This window comes from Lissotriton vulgaris, chromosome 1_1 (genome assembly GCF_964263255.1).
Source record: "Lissotriton vulgaris chromosome 1_1, aLisVul1.2, whole genome shotgun sequence".
Taxonomy (NCBI): domain Eukaryota; kingdom Metazoa; phylum Chordata; class Amphibia; order Caudata; family Salamandridae; genus Lissotriton; species Lissotriton vulgaris.
In genome coordinates this window covers 250,804,681-250,820,282 of record NC_141685.1, presented here as the reverse complement: position 1 = coordinate 250,820,282, position 15,602 = coordinate 250,804,681, and the positions used below count along the sequence as shown (strand labels likewise).

The 15,602-nt window shown below is 44.5% G+C and overlaps 2 non-coding genes across 2 annotated transcripts; one reads left to right on the top strand and one right to left on the bottom strand.

Moving 5' to 3' along the window:
- Window positions 1-817: 817 nt before the first annotated feature.
- Window positions 818-890, bottom strand: TRNAV-AAC (transfer RNA valine (anticodon AAC)). The gene has a single exon. It is a non-coding gene; the product is annotated as a tRNA-Val (tRNA).
- A 1,293-nt stretch (window positions 891-2,183) lies between these two features.
- TRNAE-CUC (transfer RNA glutamic acid (anticodon CUC)) lies at window positions 2,184-2,255 on the top strand. Its single transcript has one exon. It is a non-coding gene; the product is annotated as a tRNA-Glu (tRNA).
- The last annotated feature ends 13,347 nt before the right edge of the window (window positions 2,256-15,602 follow it).

The following is a 15,602-nucleotide window of genomic DNA, read 5'->3' as shown; positions in this document are numbered from 1 at the left end:
GAACTCTTAAAGTGAGAGTCCAGGCGCTGGCTTCAGGGGGGCTGGAGTGTGCAATGTTTGTTTAGGGAGGTTGAAATCCCACATGGACCAAGGATAGAAAGTGCACCTGAGGTAACATGCGCACGTGACTACTATTCACATACGCAAGGTCCATGAAGCCCAGACAGCTCAGTCGGTAGAGCATCAGACTTTTAATCTGAGGGTCCAGGGTTCAAGTCCCTGTTCGGCGGAGGAGATTTCTTTGTATTGTTATTCAGCAGAATTGAAATGGAGGTTTTGAACCGGAAATGATTTCGCTTTTTACTCTTTTATTTCGATCGCTCTAACTTTCCTCTGTTGTCATTCGGGTTTCTTAAAACAAGCAGCGAATCCACCTGTTATAGAAGTTTCCACTTAAATTGAAGAATCAGACACTGCTTTCTGCCCACGCGGCCAACTGTGACGCTCAAAAGTCTGCATTTAATACATTTATGGTCTCAGTGATTGAAAACGTAGGCAAAGCCCTCCGATCACAAGCAAACTTCTAATGTATACCAAACCCCCCGTCCTGCCAGTGCTGCCAGGGGACCGTGTCGAGCTTTGTCACCAGTTTATATTTTATTATCCTTATGATTGTCTGCTCGCTTCGGTGGAACACCTGATACACTGTTTGTAACAATGTGTCAAGATGATTTCTCCACCTGGGATGGGAGAATTGTTTTCCATCTGACCCCACTTTTTATTTCCAGAACTTTTACTTTGTTGCCACAACTTGGATTAAATTATAATAATAAAGTAATTAACTGTTGTGAGTTACTTTTTTTTCAAAGGAAAAAAGTGTTTCCGCTCGGTCTCGAACCGGGGACCTTTCGCGTGTTAGGCGAACATGATAACCAGTACACTACGGAAACTCATGGAAGGTGCTAATTGGCTCCTTTAGCTCCAATAAGCAGAGAGCACCGGAAGCATCTGGACTGACGCGGTGGAATGGAAGCTTTTCTATCGTTCTCTCACTGAATGCACAGTACTCAATGCTGCACACGCATCGTATCTCTCACTGAATGCACAGTACTCAATGCTGCACAAGCATCGCCTCTCACTGAATGCACAGTACTCAATGCTGCACATGCATCGCCTCTCACTGAATGCACAGCACTCAATGCTGCTCAAGCATCGCCTCTCACTGAATGCACAGCACTCAATGCTGCTCAAGCATCGCCTCTCGCTGAATGCACAGTACTCAATGCTGCACAAGCATCGCCTCTCACTGAATGCACAGTACTCAATGCTGCACAAGCATCGCCTCTCACTGAATGCACAGTACTCAAGGCTGCGGAAGCATCGCCTCTCACTGAATGCATGAACTCAATGCTGCACAGGCATCGCCTCTCACTGAATGCACAGTACTCAATGCTGCACAAGCATCGTCTCTCACTGAATGCACAGTACTCAATGCTGCACAAGCATCGCCTCTCACTGAATGCACAGTACTCAAGGGTGCACAAGCATCGCCTCTCACTGAATGCACAGTACTCAATGCTGCACAGGCATCGCCTCTCACTGAATGCCCTTCACCGTGGGCTGCAGTAAGAGATCTCTCACTCAATGCACATTTCACTGATCGCTCCACAGGTCAGCAGACTCTCACTGACTGCATGTCACTGAAAACATCAGAGCTCGTGAGCTCTCACTGGATGCTCATGCCTGAACCCTGCACAGCTGAAATATCCGTCAGTGAATATGTGCGAGTGAAAGCTGCACAGCCATGACCTCTCTCACTGAATCCAGATCACTGACCCTGCACAGCTGAGTGACTACACTCACATCTAATGGGAATCTCACTGAACACCAGTGACCGATGCACAGATAAGAGCTCCCTTTGCACGTGTGTAGCTCTCACTGAGCGGAGGTCACTGAAAGCTGCGCAGTCGAGGTCTCTCACTGAAGGGAGATCCTTGGACCTTTCCCTGTCACACAGGCCTCGGTCTCTCTTCTAAGTGCGTCTTTATTTTGTCCGTTTCCTTACGCTGTAGTCTGCAAAACAGTTTTGTAACTTCTTTATGATACTTTCCTGTTTTTGGGATTTTCTGTAAAAGCAGCGGTAGGATGAATGTGAATATGAATAGCGCCGCCATCCAACATTCGCACACTCATAGCTGCACCTTTGTAGTCATCAGAGGCTGAAACGGGAGGGTGCACAGCGCTCCCTGGTGGTCTAGTGGTTAGGATTCGGCGCTCTCACCGCCGCGGCCCGGGTTCGATTCCCGGTCAGGGAAGTGGGATTTTTTAACTCTTTATTTCACAACTGTTCGATTGATTCTGCTTTTGGTGGATTTTTAAAATAGAATTTCATGTTTAATGACACTGATTACTTAATGATGGGCCCTATATTTGAGGCATGGTTAACACATGGTTACAATTTTAAACATCTTAGTGACATAGGGTTTTTTATTAATCTTTTGATTTCTGTTGACGCCCCCTCCCCCCACTGATGGGTCATTGGAAGCCCTGGACACTGACCTAAAGAAGTTCTAAGAGGTTAAACTAAAACAATACTCAAACTACAGAAATATATCAAATATGTATAGAAATTAAGAAATACTTTTGTTAAAGCACAAACATAAATCGAAATTCTATTGAGAACATTGCAGTTTAATTTTTCAGCGATAAGCCCATGAACTGGGCTCCCCCGCACCGCCTTCTCTTTTAAGCTCCTAAACCAGCCTCTGTCACTTCCTCGGAGCCGTCAGTGCCTCAGTGAGGCCAACAGCGTCCACATCACTCTTGCTCGACTCGTGCTGCTCCAACTTCATTTTTAGCCTCAGATTTAAAATCCCTTCACATGTACAGAGAATTGTTATTTTAATTTTAAACTTTAAGAGCAGATTTACAACAAAGTAACGCAGCGCGGTGCAGCAAGTCATTTTGCTGCGCCGTGCTGCGTTAATTTGGAAAGCACAGAGATGCGACATATTTGCAAGAATATGTCGCATCTCTGTGCTTCCCCTGCGCTGGCGCACAAACTGCAGCCATGCGCCGGCGCAGGCAGCCTAGCACCATGGCGCAACAAGGGTGCCTGCGTCGTGGGGGGATTGTTTTTGTGCAGGAAGGGGCCTCTTCCTCCACAAAAAAAATCACAAGAGGCTTTTTCCTCTTTCAACGCGTGCTGTAGAACGCAGCACGCATTGAAAGAGGAAAAAACGAGGAGAAATTAAAACATTTCTCCTCGTTGCGCCTCTCTACCCCACCTCTAGGGTGGCGTAGCATTCACACGCATCTCCAGATTCATGATTTCTCGTAAATCTGGAGATGTGCTTGTTCCATGGGTGTTGCGTGGGAACACCCTATCTCATGGACGTCCGCAGACATTGCGCAAGGATGACACGCAGATTCGTGAAGCGTTCCATATTTTTGGGCGCTGCTTAAGTGAAAAAATACTTTGGAAATATATTTACTGAATGATGATTGTTTGTAAATCAATTTGTCTACATATGATGTATAATGAAAGTATTCGGTTAGAATGCACTATGTATTAGTATGATTGTCTAATTAGCTGAATTACCATACTTTTTGGAAAGTGCTTTAACAAATCACAAGGGTTCTCTTGATTATTGATATCCCAAAAGATATGTTCTTATGTTACAAAACTTAATTGACTTATAAACTGATAAATTGAGTTAACTTTTGAATCAGTATCATTATTGTTTGGAAAACAGGTTTGTTTCCACCAGGAACAGTGCTTATTACCAGTAGTTTCTAAACTACTATTCTTTAACACCCACAGCAACACTCATGGAACGCCCCTTCAGCGCATAGTGCTGCGAGTGAAGGGGTGATATTTACAAGGACAGGAAAGGTCACGCAGGGGGGCTTTCCCTCTCCTTGATAATAAACCCCTCAGTGTGATAAATGCCCAACTGTTGCTACATAATTGGTGCACAGGGTTGATTAACGCAGAACGCTGAATGAACGCCCCTATCTCATGGGCGTCCGCAGACATTTTTCCAGGGGGGTGGCAAAAGGTTAATGTCATCACCATCCTCCGACATGATGTGTGCCAGGTGGGGCACAAGAAACACTGGGGCACAGAACTGGGATAGACTCAATTAAATGCCAGGAATCCAGGACATGTGACTGACCCTGCCACAGGCCAACAAACACCGCCTGTAGGGAAAACGCCAAACTTTCTGACAAGCTGCTTTATCTCTGTCTGCTAGGTGTGCAGACTTCCGGGTCATCGATCCAACACCAATCAAGGCTGTCTTCAGCACGATTCAATTTTTATCAGAATACTTTAAAACAGCCTATGATTAAAGCACCAGGTTAAATATACTGTATGCACAGTGTATGTTAGGGATTCTTTGTAGCGCACATATTTACCAATATTGGCTTCTTACCACTAGAATTCATGATAAATTTTATCCAAAGTTAAAACACAACGTCAAAGTCTTTTTTTTTTATTTCATTTTATTTTGCATTTTTTTCAACAGTCAACTGTACAATGAGCAAAAATGAATATCAAGACCAAAGCAAATAAAAAAATTATATTTAAAAAAAAAAACAGGCAATTGATATAAGGTACTTAAATAAATCACATTAAATCCAATTGATTTCAGGTTCCCATATTTTTAATCCCAGTGAAGTTCTTTTTATCCCTTTAAGTTTATACATTGCGATTTCTAGACGATAAATAGAGAGCAATTTGGAACGCCAATGATGAAAAATTGGAGGTTCAACATCAATCCATCTAGAAGTAATACAGTAACGAAAAATTGACATACAGATAAACAAAAAAGCTTCTTCGGTTGTCGTTCTGGTACCGATGTGATCCATTTGTATACCTAACAATACTAATTCAGGGGCTAACTTTACATCAAGTTTTAAGCAATTATTAATAAAAATTTCTATATCAGCAAAAAATCGTGAAAGTTTCCTGCATTTAAAAAACATGCGAATAGAATCAGTCCCGGTCTCGTCACATCGGTTACAGCTATCATCAGCATCTGTTTTCCATCTCACTATATTGATAGGAGAATAATATAAATCAAAGATTGACATGTAATGTTGACTTTGAAGTGAGCCGTTAAACAGGATCTTAATTGATAATTCAATAGATCTTCCAATATCAAATCTCTCAAGTTCAAGTTTCCTTTTCCATTTGCTCTCTATTGATAAAAGATCGTCTTCAAGTTGATTAATTGCAGTAGCGTAAACTCAGCCTATTTTTTTAACTTTTTTACTTATTTCTAAAATAGGATTTTTATCCATACAGCTATGATCAAGAAGGCCTTTAGATTCTAAAAAACTCCGGATCTGGAGGTACTTAAAAAAATCATTTTTAGACAAACTATATTTACCTCGGAGATCTACAAAAGACATAAGTTTAGAATCTTGATATAAATCTCCTAATACGGAAATGCCGGATTGATACCATCTTGTGATAATTTGATCATGAAAAACTGCTGGCAAGCTATGATTGTTTAAAATAGGAGAATAGTAGTGAAAATCTTTTAAGCCTAACATTTTCTTCTTTATTTGTCGCCAAACAATAAGTACCGTTAAAATAATTTTGAATTTGTTTTTTTTATAATAGCTGGGTTCTAAGATTTTTACCAAGCTTTGTGATACTTTATCACCTAACAGTAGTTCATAAACTGAGGATAAATTGGCTCTTCAATGATAGCATCTCTAAAAAGTAATATGCCCATGTGGAAATTCACAAAATTGATGTACATAAGCGGCGTTCATTTGTCTTTTCCCATTCCCCTCCCTACGCATCACGAATGTCCTGAGACGTTGACCACATCACTCCGACAGTAAAGGCCCATGCCCACATGTACCTGACAGCCATTTTAGGCACCATGGCCTCTTTGCCCGCTCATTGAAATCCCCGGCTTCCCTCCTGCATGCATTTGAACACCCCCCCCCCCACTCTCAAATGACCCTCTCCCTCCGCGCACCCTGGCTGCCCTTCCCTCACATGCACAGGTCCGCATGACCCTGTCCTTGGGAGTCACGGCCGCGCCTGACCAACACCTCCCTTCCTTTCATGAATAACCCCTCTGTTGGTAAACCCTCCCTCCGCGACTGACTGACCACACATATCCGAGGCCATCGCCTAAGCCGGGAGATACTGTTTACTGCCTCTTATTGTATGGAGTCACTCCTCTTCAAAGGACCCACTATTGATCCTGGCCTCCCCACCCCCTGGGATACGATCAGGCGCACACATCCAAAGAATCGGCGGAACACTCAGCTGCGTGATTGCCCCCTCCTCTTATCGGCAGTTCAAAGGCTTCTATTGTGGATATATGTGGGGTGGGATTGACACGAGGATTACGGGGATGTCTTTTCCTTGTTTCACAATGTCGTTATTGTAATAAGGAATGTTTTGTAAGGTATAAAAGGCGATGTCTCAGAGAACTTGTTAGAGCACCTCCCGAAAGACACTGTGTTTCGTGTCCGAAATGACAGGCTCTCCTCATGAGTAATAAATCCTGTTCTTGTGATTCCTGCTCCCAGCGCCCGTCTCTTTATTTGGTAACTATTCAGAATGGGAACTAAGAGGCGACTTGCGCCAGCAGCCCGGGCATCGATAGTAATGTGGGCTCATTTTCTACAATTGGCGTCCCAACGCGGGGTCCATCAGTGACATAAGGTCCAGTAAGAGAGATCCAGATGATGAGGTGAACATCTAAATGATCGGAGTATACCTGCCTTGAGAGGGCCCTCGTCCGGCTGCCGATCGAATGAACTTCACCGATTCTGAACGGACCTCTCTCGAGTGACCTATTGTCCTGACTGGAATCCCACAGGAATGCTGCACAGAGTAAGAGAACGATCAGGCGCTGGAGGGGGAAGACGAAGAACTATCCGCATGGTCCGGTCCGGGTAAGATTAAGTAGGGCGTTTTTACGCCTGATTGGTAGGATGGTTTTATCCATCTGATTGATTGATTGATTGTATTGGAATTGGTATTTAAATACTGATATTGTTGTTATTGGTTCATTTAGCTTTGGTTGCTACTTGAAATATTGGTTCTCTTCTTGAGAACGAGACATTCTCTGTTTGCAAACAGCGGCGAATAGGAACGTTCGTCTCTCTTTGCAGATGGAAAAGGGTAGGTAATGCCCCTTTATGATTCGTCATGCCTACCTTTCTCCCCACTGATTGTTGATATCGATTAATAATCGATTGTTGCTCTTTGAGATCTTCCCTGTCCACAAACAGAGACGAATAGGAATATTCTGTCTCCCTTTGCAGACAGCGAAGGGCAGGTAATGCAGACGTTTGTCCCCGTTGTAATCCGTCATGCCTGTTTTTCTCCCCACTGATTGATTGATTGGCTGGACATTGTTGTCCAAGGAATTGTTTGTTAGAGGTATTTTCTGTTTGCAAATAACGTGGAATAGAAATATTCTGTCTAGTCTTTGCAAATAGTAAAGGGTAGGTTATGCCCCTTTATGATTCGTCAGGCCTACCCACTTCCCACTGATTGACTATTTATTGGGGGTAGCTCACCTGGTCCGCCCAGGAGGCTACCCTAATGGAGGGACATATGCTCCCCACTCATTGACCATTTATTGGAGGTAGGCCATCTGGTCCGCCCAGGAGGCTACCCTAGTAATTGGAGGTACATCATTTGGTCCGTCCAGGATGATACCCTAATGAAGGGACATGTGTTCCCCACTGATTGATAATCTAGTTCCACCCCGGACCATTTATTAGAGGTAACTCATCTGGTCCGTCCAGGAGTACCCCTAATGAAAAGGACATATAAAAATATGAAGTGATCACCGTACCCTGTTAACAGAAACGTTAGCTTGAAACACGCTAAGGAAAGGAAGGAAAAATAAAAGAAATCGGGCTAAGTCAGTAACCCCCTGATGAGCTTTCGACTTCACTAAAAATAAGAAACATTAGGAATAGTTCGTAATAAGAAATATAAAATGGCGAAAGCTCGACAGCAAGACAGCCACGAGGTAGCTAGGCTCCGCTGCCTATTCTTGCTCCAAACATGTCTGCCTCATTGCCCACCACGCCCAAATAACGGTAACATTAAATAGATACAAATCAATAGATACCTACCCCCATTCCGGAAGCTCCCGAAGTGCAACAGGTCCGCGGTTATGCCCATCCGGAAGGCGAGGCCTCGATGTGTGCAGAGCAGGGCTCGGCTGGCCGCCATCGGAAGGGGAGACCGTGGGGCGGACGGCCCGAAGGTTGTTACGGTCTCCCCATTCCCTTCTTTCCTTCTGCCCTGCGGGCCACGGGGGGGATGTCTTGCCTCAGCCTCCGACCCCCCCCCTCTGTATCGCCTGCTCCGGCCGTCAGAAAAACGAAACCGGAGCCGAGGTTGGCAGCGCCCGGCGGCGATAACACAAGATAGTTGCAGGTAGCCCCTTCAGCGGCAACACTTGAGTTGCAGGTAGTCCCGCCACATGACAAGGGGGGGATGTCTTGCTGCCTCCGACCCCCCCCCCATCTTCATTGCATGGCACGGCCATACCAAAGCGCTGGAGCCGAAGAACGGCGCGGGGTCGCTGGAAGGGGGAGGCGGCGCGAACGAGCCTCCCCCACCTCCCTCCAGGTGGAGGCTTCCAGCGACACCCCAACGCTCCTGCTTGAAGAGGGTCCATATCAAAAAGCGGGTTTTCTTGCCCGGGACGGGCACACGCCCTGTGCTCCTCAACCTTGAAGATTCTAAAAGAGCCGGGGGGGCCGACCTCTCCACGAGGTGCCCCCCGCCCCGTCCTCCGATGGAGCCACGAGACGTCGGCGCACTCCTGCCGGCGCCAGCCTCAGTTTGGAAATGACTAAAATCCTGCAAAGATACAGATTTGTTCAGTTCTGGTGAAACACCAGAATGACCCGGTAGGAAAGATTGTTGCCTCCCTCCCCACTTTTGACTGATGGTCCATATTGCTAGTCTGTTACCCTATTGCGAAAAACTTTTTGAACTGCCAAAAGAGGTTCTGGTCCAACCACGAGTCAGTGGAGGCATTCTGACTATACTGGGACCTGCCTGACCTCGCCCAAAATGGCGCCGATACAAAATGAAACTTTCAAACTCCTTGTTGCACCCTGATTGCTCAACCTTGATGCTCCGAGATATGTATGCAGTTTTGGATAATGAAAATAGATAAGATGGATATTGATTATGTGCTAGGAAAAGAAAGCGATATAAGATGGATATTGATTATGTGTTGGGACAGTGAACTGATTTAGGGTGGGTACTAATTATGTGTTGGAAGCAATGAATTGGTATGAAATAAGCACTGATTGAGCATTTGGACAATGAATTGATAAACGTTAGGTCTTGAGTAAATAGTTGGACAATGAGGTAATATTATTGGAAGCTTGAATTCTTGACACGCATTATACTCGCCCCTTAAGAAAGTTCGATATGATTTTATTGCACTGCTGCACTTTATGAAATGAATGGTCACCGACTTCGTTCCTCTTATGCACGGTTCCAGTCTGCTCCGTGGCCGGCCCACTGGGTTGTAGGCCCGTATTTGTGCGCCAACATTTTTTTTTTTTAATTAAAAGTTTATTGAAAAGGAAAGTATAATTGTAGCGATTGCATTAATAAGTCTCGAATGTGTAACTACTGACTCCGACATAAGCCAAAAATAAGCAGCCTCATTAAGGTTGAAGGGTAAAAAGGCCCGATACTTAGCAGCTACATTATGTGTCACAGGCAGCCGGAGAAGTGTTTTAGACGCCCCTAAGCGATACCAAAGAAATGCCACTTGACCACCACCTTTGCACCTGACCTAAAAGGCCACGATCAAGTGATTTATGTAGATACGCAGACCATCGACGATTATCTATCTAACACTACTGGTCCCTCTGGGCTTAAACGCCGAGATGGTAGAGAATGCACCCCGTGGAAGATAGGTCGAGTATGTGGTAGGTAAAAACATTTTCGGATTTATGCGCGTTGATGTGTTTTGAATGCTGCCCCCACCCCCTTCTTTTTCCTCCCTTCTGCAGGTCGCGCCGGAACATCGGCTGAAGTATGGAGGAGGGATGATCGAACGACCGACGAAAGGGGAAGGAGGGGATCTGAGCATAGTACTTATGCTAGCGGATTTTGAAAGACGTAGACTTAGATAGGACTGTTCCTCCTTAGAACGTAGCGACTGGGAGGATGGACTGACATGGAAACTTGACGGGTTAGTACTGTATGACGGAATTTGACTCGAACCAGCACGCCAGATAGTGCAACTATGACGTTTAACTAGATAGGGAAATGACAAGGAAAGTTCTGGGGTAAAGTTTGCCTAGGTACCACCCGTCTGAGAAAGTAGGAATGTTGTTGATGTTCAAAATGTACCACCTCCTTCTCGCACTCTTATAGATATAGCCAAGCTATCCGACTGTTCTCCCGATCAATACCCTCCGTTGCCTCAGCCTGGAGAACTTCTCACCAAAAGAAGAGACTCAAAAGTGGTTTAAGATCCAACCGTGGGCAATAGCCCGACCAGGTTAATTTCTGACCGGCCGACCGAGGTGTAAGTATTAGCAATCGAGAACGCTCGCAAAAATAGCAAGCGAAAGGAAAAAGGAGGAAAAGGTAAAAAGAGCTCAGCCCGTAGATAAACAGGATATTAAAGATACGCAGCATGCAAAAAGAGATCTTTTTGGCCAATAACTGTTCTATGTTTTGTCGTGAATCTCTTGTATATGTAATACATGTACTGTCTTCCTTCGTCTGAGTTTGTGTGCATGTACTGTATGGGTTTATGTCTCCCCTTTGCGCGTCTCTTTGTTACCTGACCCCTGCTGTTCTGTGTTGTGAGCGCACTAAATGACCTATTTTCGTACACGTCTCTCTTTCTCTTTCTCTCTCTCTCCCCCTCTATCTATCTCTCTCTCTCTCTCTCTACATGTCATACGTGTACCGAATGGCTCATTTAGATTGCGGACGACTCTCACTCTCTACGAGAGTCCCCCTGTTCCATCTTCCTTTTTATGGTAAAATTGTGCCCCGCTGGCACCAGTCTGATTGGATACTTATTGAACACGAAGGTGTTCAGCGAAATTGACAGAAACTAAAACGATTGTAACTTGCCATATTACTACCTCTCCTTTCTGCAAAATGAATGAACTCGAATTGGCTAAGAAAGAAAGGACAGGTAAGACGGCTAAGGTCCCCTAAATCTGGCCTTTTATAGGGGAACTATATGTCAATAGCACCCTATTTTTCAGTTCGTCAGAGACAAGCGCCAACGTCTAGATTGACCCCCAATGCCCAGATTGCCCCACCCCCTTTTGCACCCAAGCACGAATGCCCGAAGCGTCCCCGCCCCACTTGATTGACCCCAACTGCTGTCCCCGATGTATAACTGATGACCATGAGTAACTGTCGCCCCTCGAGAAAAACCTGTTTAACCCTGTCTTTCGATGATTGCACCCCCGCTCTGTTTGAAAGAGTTAGCCAGCTCTAAAGGGAAATGTAAGACTATTAAGGCTCGGGTTAGAAGGACGAGTCTCCCCTGAATGTTGCCAATTTTGGAGTTTTTGTTGAAATACACAAAGTGATAGGAATCTGACCTCTGTCCATATGTGTCATGAATGAACGCCGAATAGACTTGGTGCGAACACCGTAGAAATACCCACATGCTTACTTCATGGTAATAGACTTCTGACTATGACCAATGAGCATAACCCCAGGTGCTAGGATTGCGAGTGGAATTCAAATGTAAAAATCTCTTCTCCTGCCAGTTCTCTAAAACTTGTTTTTACCCATTCAAAGATATACGATCACCGGAGGAGAAGGGTCGGACGTGACGCACAGCCTGGCTGCAGATCATGAGACACATGCGACCTCGACCAAAGGTGGAGCCGCAGCGCAACAAGATACGGGACGAGGCAGCACTCTCCAACGCGGTAAAAGAAAGGATGAAGGGCTGTCCTGAAGCTCTCTGTCCGCCAACCCACGTGTGCCTGAAGCCTCCGTCCCCCTTTTCAAGCCCGATTGATGGGCCTGCTTGCTTGATATCCTTTGCTCCCTTGGTCCCTTTGGTGTGTCCCAGGAAATCTGACCCCACTCCACCCTCTCTCCCACCGACTATTGAACCACACACCCTCTTTTCCACGTGACTTTTTGCCGAAAGGAAGAACAACATTTAGGTGGAAATGGGGTTATGCCATGGAAATATAGGTGCCGAGCATAAGGCGCCACTAAAAGGATTGGTTAGGGAACAGGACTGTGGTCTAACAGCAGAGGACAGACCGCACCTTGCCACGCGAAAGGTTAAATCCGAGCTGGACCTATAGCTCCACCGCCGGTGCTCAACAGCGCCAACGAAAGGACACGGACTAGAGCCTACCAGTGATGGCTCACTGCTAAAAAGACACTGTGACAAAGAGATCTTGTGTATTGGACTGAATTCCGCCCTCAACTACTTGGTCAAAATGTTCATTGGTCACTTTTTTGAGAAAGTCAGAAGCATTTATGCTATGTAGTATGTTTGAACGCTAGGAACCCAACAAATGCAATTTCCTATGTGCTGCATTCTGCCAATCGCATCGACTGTTCAGGGTTATATGCAATATGTTAGTATTGACAAATGCTATTTAATCAACCACACATGTTTATATGTACGCCCATCAATTAGGAAATGAACTTTGTTATGTAAAAAGCGGCGACTGTGGAAATTCACAAAATTGATGTACATAAGCGGCGTTCATTTGTCTTTTCCCATTCCCCTCCCTACGCATCACGAATGTCGTGAGACGTTGACCGCATCACTCCGACAGTAAAGGCCCATGCCCGCATGTACCTGACAGCCATTTTAGGCACCATGGCCTCTTTGCCCGCTCATTGAAATCCCCGGCTTCCCTCCTGCATGCATTTGAACACCCCCCCCCACTCTCAAATGACCCTCTCCCTCCGCGCACCCTGGCTGCCCTTCCCTCACATGCACAGGTCCGCATGACCCTGTCCTTGGGAGTCACGGCCGCACCTGACCAACACCTCCCTTCCTTTCATGAATAACCCCTCTGTTGGTAAACCCTCCCTCCGCGACTGACTGACCACACATGTCCGGGGCCATCGCCTAAGCCGGGAGATACTGTTTACTGCCTCTTATTGTATGGAGTCACTCCTCTTCAAAGGACCCACTATTGATCCTGGCTTCCCCACCCCCTGGGATACGATCAGGCGCACACATCCAAAGAATCGGCGGAACACTCAGCTGCGTGATTGCCCCCTCCTCTTATCGGCAGTTCAAGGGCTTCTATTGTGGATATATGTGGGGTGGGATTGACACGAGGATTACGGGGATGTCTTTTCCTTGTTTCACAATGTCGTTATTGTAATAAGTAATGTTTTGTAAGGTATAAAAGGCGATGTCTCAGAGAACTTGTTAGAGCACCTCCCGAAAGACACTGTGTTTCGTGTCCGAAATGACAGGCTCTCCTCATGAGTAATAAATCCTGTTCTTGTGATTCCTGCTCCCAGCGCCCGTCTCTTTATTTGGTAACTATTCAGAATGGGAACTAAGAGGCGACTTGCGCCAGCAGCCCGGGCATCGATAGTAATGTGGGCTCATTTTCTACAATCATATGTCTCAAAAAAATAAGCCAATAATACAGCCGGAAATTAGGAAGTCTCCAGCCGCCTCTTAATCTTGGCAGAGTACACCATTTCAAGGCACGCCTTGAGCGATGATAGCCCCAGAGGAACCTAGATGCCATTCTATCAATTTTAGTAAAATAAAGAGATGAAATTAGTAAAGGAATTGTGTAGAATAAGTATAAAAACTTCGGAAAAATTAACATTTTAATGACATTCACACGTCCGAACAAAGAAAGGTGTAGGTTATTTAACCTTTCCAACACCTTATTAGAAGATGTTAAAACAGGCTCGATGTTAAGGCGTATGATGTCATCAATCTTGGGGGAAATAGTTATCCCCAGGTATTGGGCTTCTGAAGCAAAAGCTATTTCGTGTGGTCACCCCCAATCTGAGTGAATTAATTGAGTTTTGGTAATATTTAATTTATAACCAGAAAGTGCACCAAATTCTTCAGCTAGACTAATTACTTTAGGAAGTGCCCGTCTAATGTCTGTGGTGGTAATAGCGTAATCATCTGCATAAGCAAATACTTTAAAGCGGTTCTCACTAATTGTTACAGGAATGATGTCTATTGCAGTGCATAGTTTACAAAGGTAAGGTTCTAGATATAAGGCAAACAACAAGGGGGAGCAAGGGCAACCTTGCCTTGTCCCCCTTGATATAGAAAAGCCTTCAGAGTTGGTGTCTGTAACCCTAATAACCGCTTTGGGGTTGTGATAAAGTGCTTTTACTGCAGTGATTTAGTGATGTGGAAATCCCATCCAATTTAGTACGAACCACAGAAACTGCCAGGTGACCCTGTCGAACACTTTTTCTGCTTCCACCAGGCCCACCGCAACTGGGGACTCTGAGGCCTGAGCCCAATCCAGCAAGGCTATAATTTTTTTAACATGGTCAGTAGTGTCTCTTTTGAAAATAAATCCATGTTGTCTAATATAAACCAAAGATGGCATTAGTGTATTTAATCTATTAGCCAAAATCTTAGAAAAGATTTTGCTGTCGGCCGTAATAAGAGAAATGGGTCTGTATGAGCCTAACTCTTCACAATTTTTGCCTTTTTTTTTAATGAAAATTGTAGTGGACGACCATGAAGATGGTGGATAACCGGCAAAAGCAGACTGAAAAATCTTGATCAGTTCTGGCTTTAAGACAGTCATAAAGACCCGATAAAATTCCAATGGAATCTGATCTGGTCCCATTGCCTTGCCGTTAGCTAGACTAAGAATGGCTGATTCTATTTCTTCCCAGATAACTGGAGCGCGAAGTATCTCTTTTTGTTCAATCAATAATTCGGTTCTAGGAATTGCATCAAGGTATTGTTTAATATCCAGACCAGATGGCTGGTTAGCTTGGTGATAAAGTATTTTATAAAATTCATTAAATGCAACCACAATGTCACCTTTCGATGTTTTCGCATTTCCATTTATATCGAAGATTTTGAAAATCTCATTAGACATTGCGCGCTGACAAAGTCTTTTGGCCAGAACTTTCCCTGTTTGTTCGCTCAGTTCATAACTTTCTGTGCGATATTGAAAGTAGCGTAATGTTATCTGTATAGCAATGTGAGAATAAACTTGATTGCGTTTAATGGATAAATCAATTTGAGATTCTTCTACATTCTTATTATATTTAATACTTTCTGCCAATCGTAATTCTGCTTCTAAAACCAAGTCGCAATCTTTTTTAAATTTATCCCGATTGCATTTATGTTGAAAGTTCGAATACTTTAAAGTTTCACCTCTTATAATAGATTTAAATGTATCCCAGACTATTGGAATAGATGCAGATCCATTATTTATCTGGAAGAACTCTTGAATAATATTTGACATAAAAAATATATAATCTTGTAGTAGTAACAGATTCCTCTGAAAAGACCAAGTTGATTGCGAAGGCGGCCCAATAGATGGCAAGTTAAAACTGAGAAGAATAGGGTTATGATCAGACAATGATTTTGGAAGAACTTGTATCTGATATTTATCAGAAAAGAACTGGGAAAGATAAAAATAATCGAGACGGACAAATTTCCTATGTG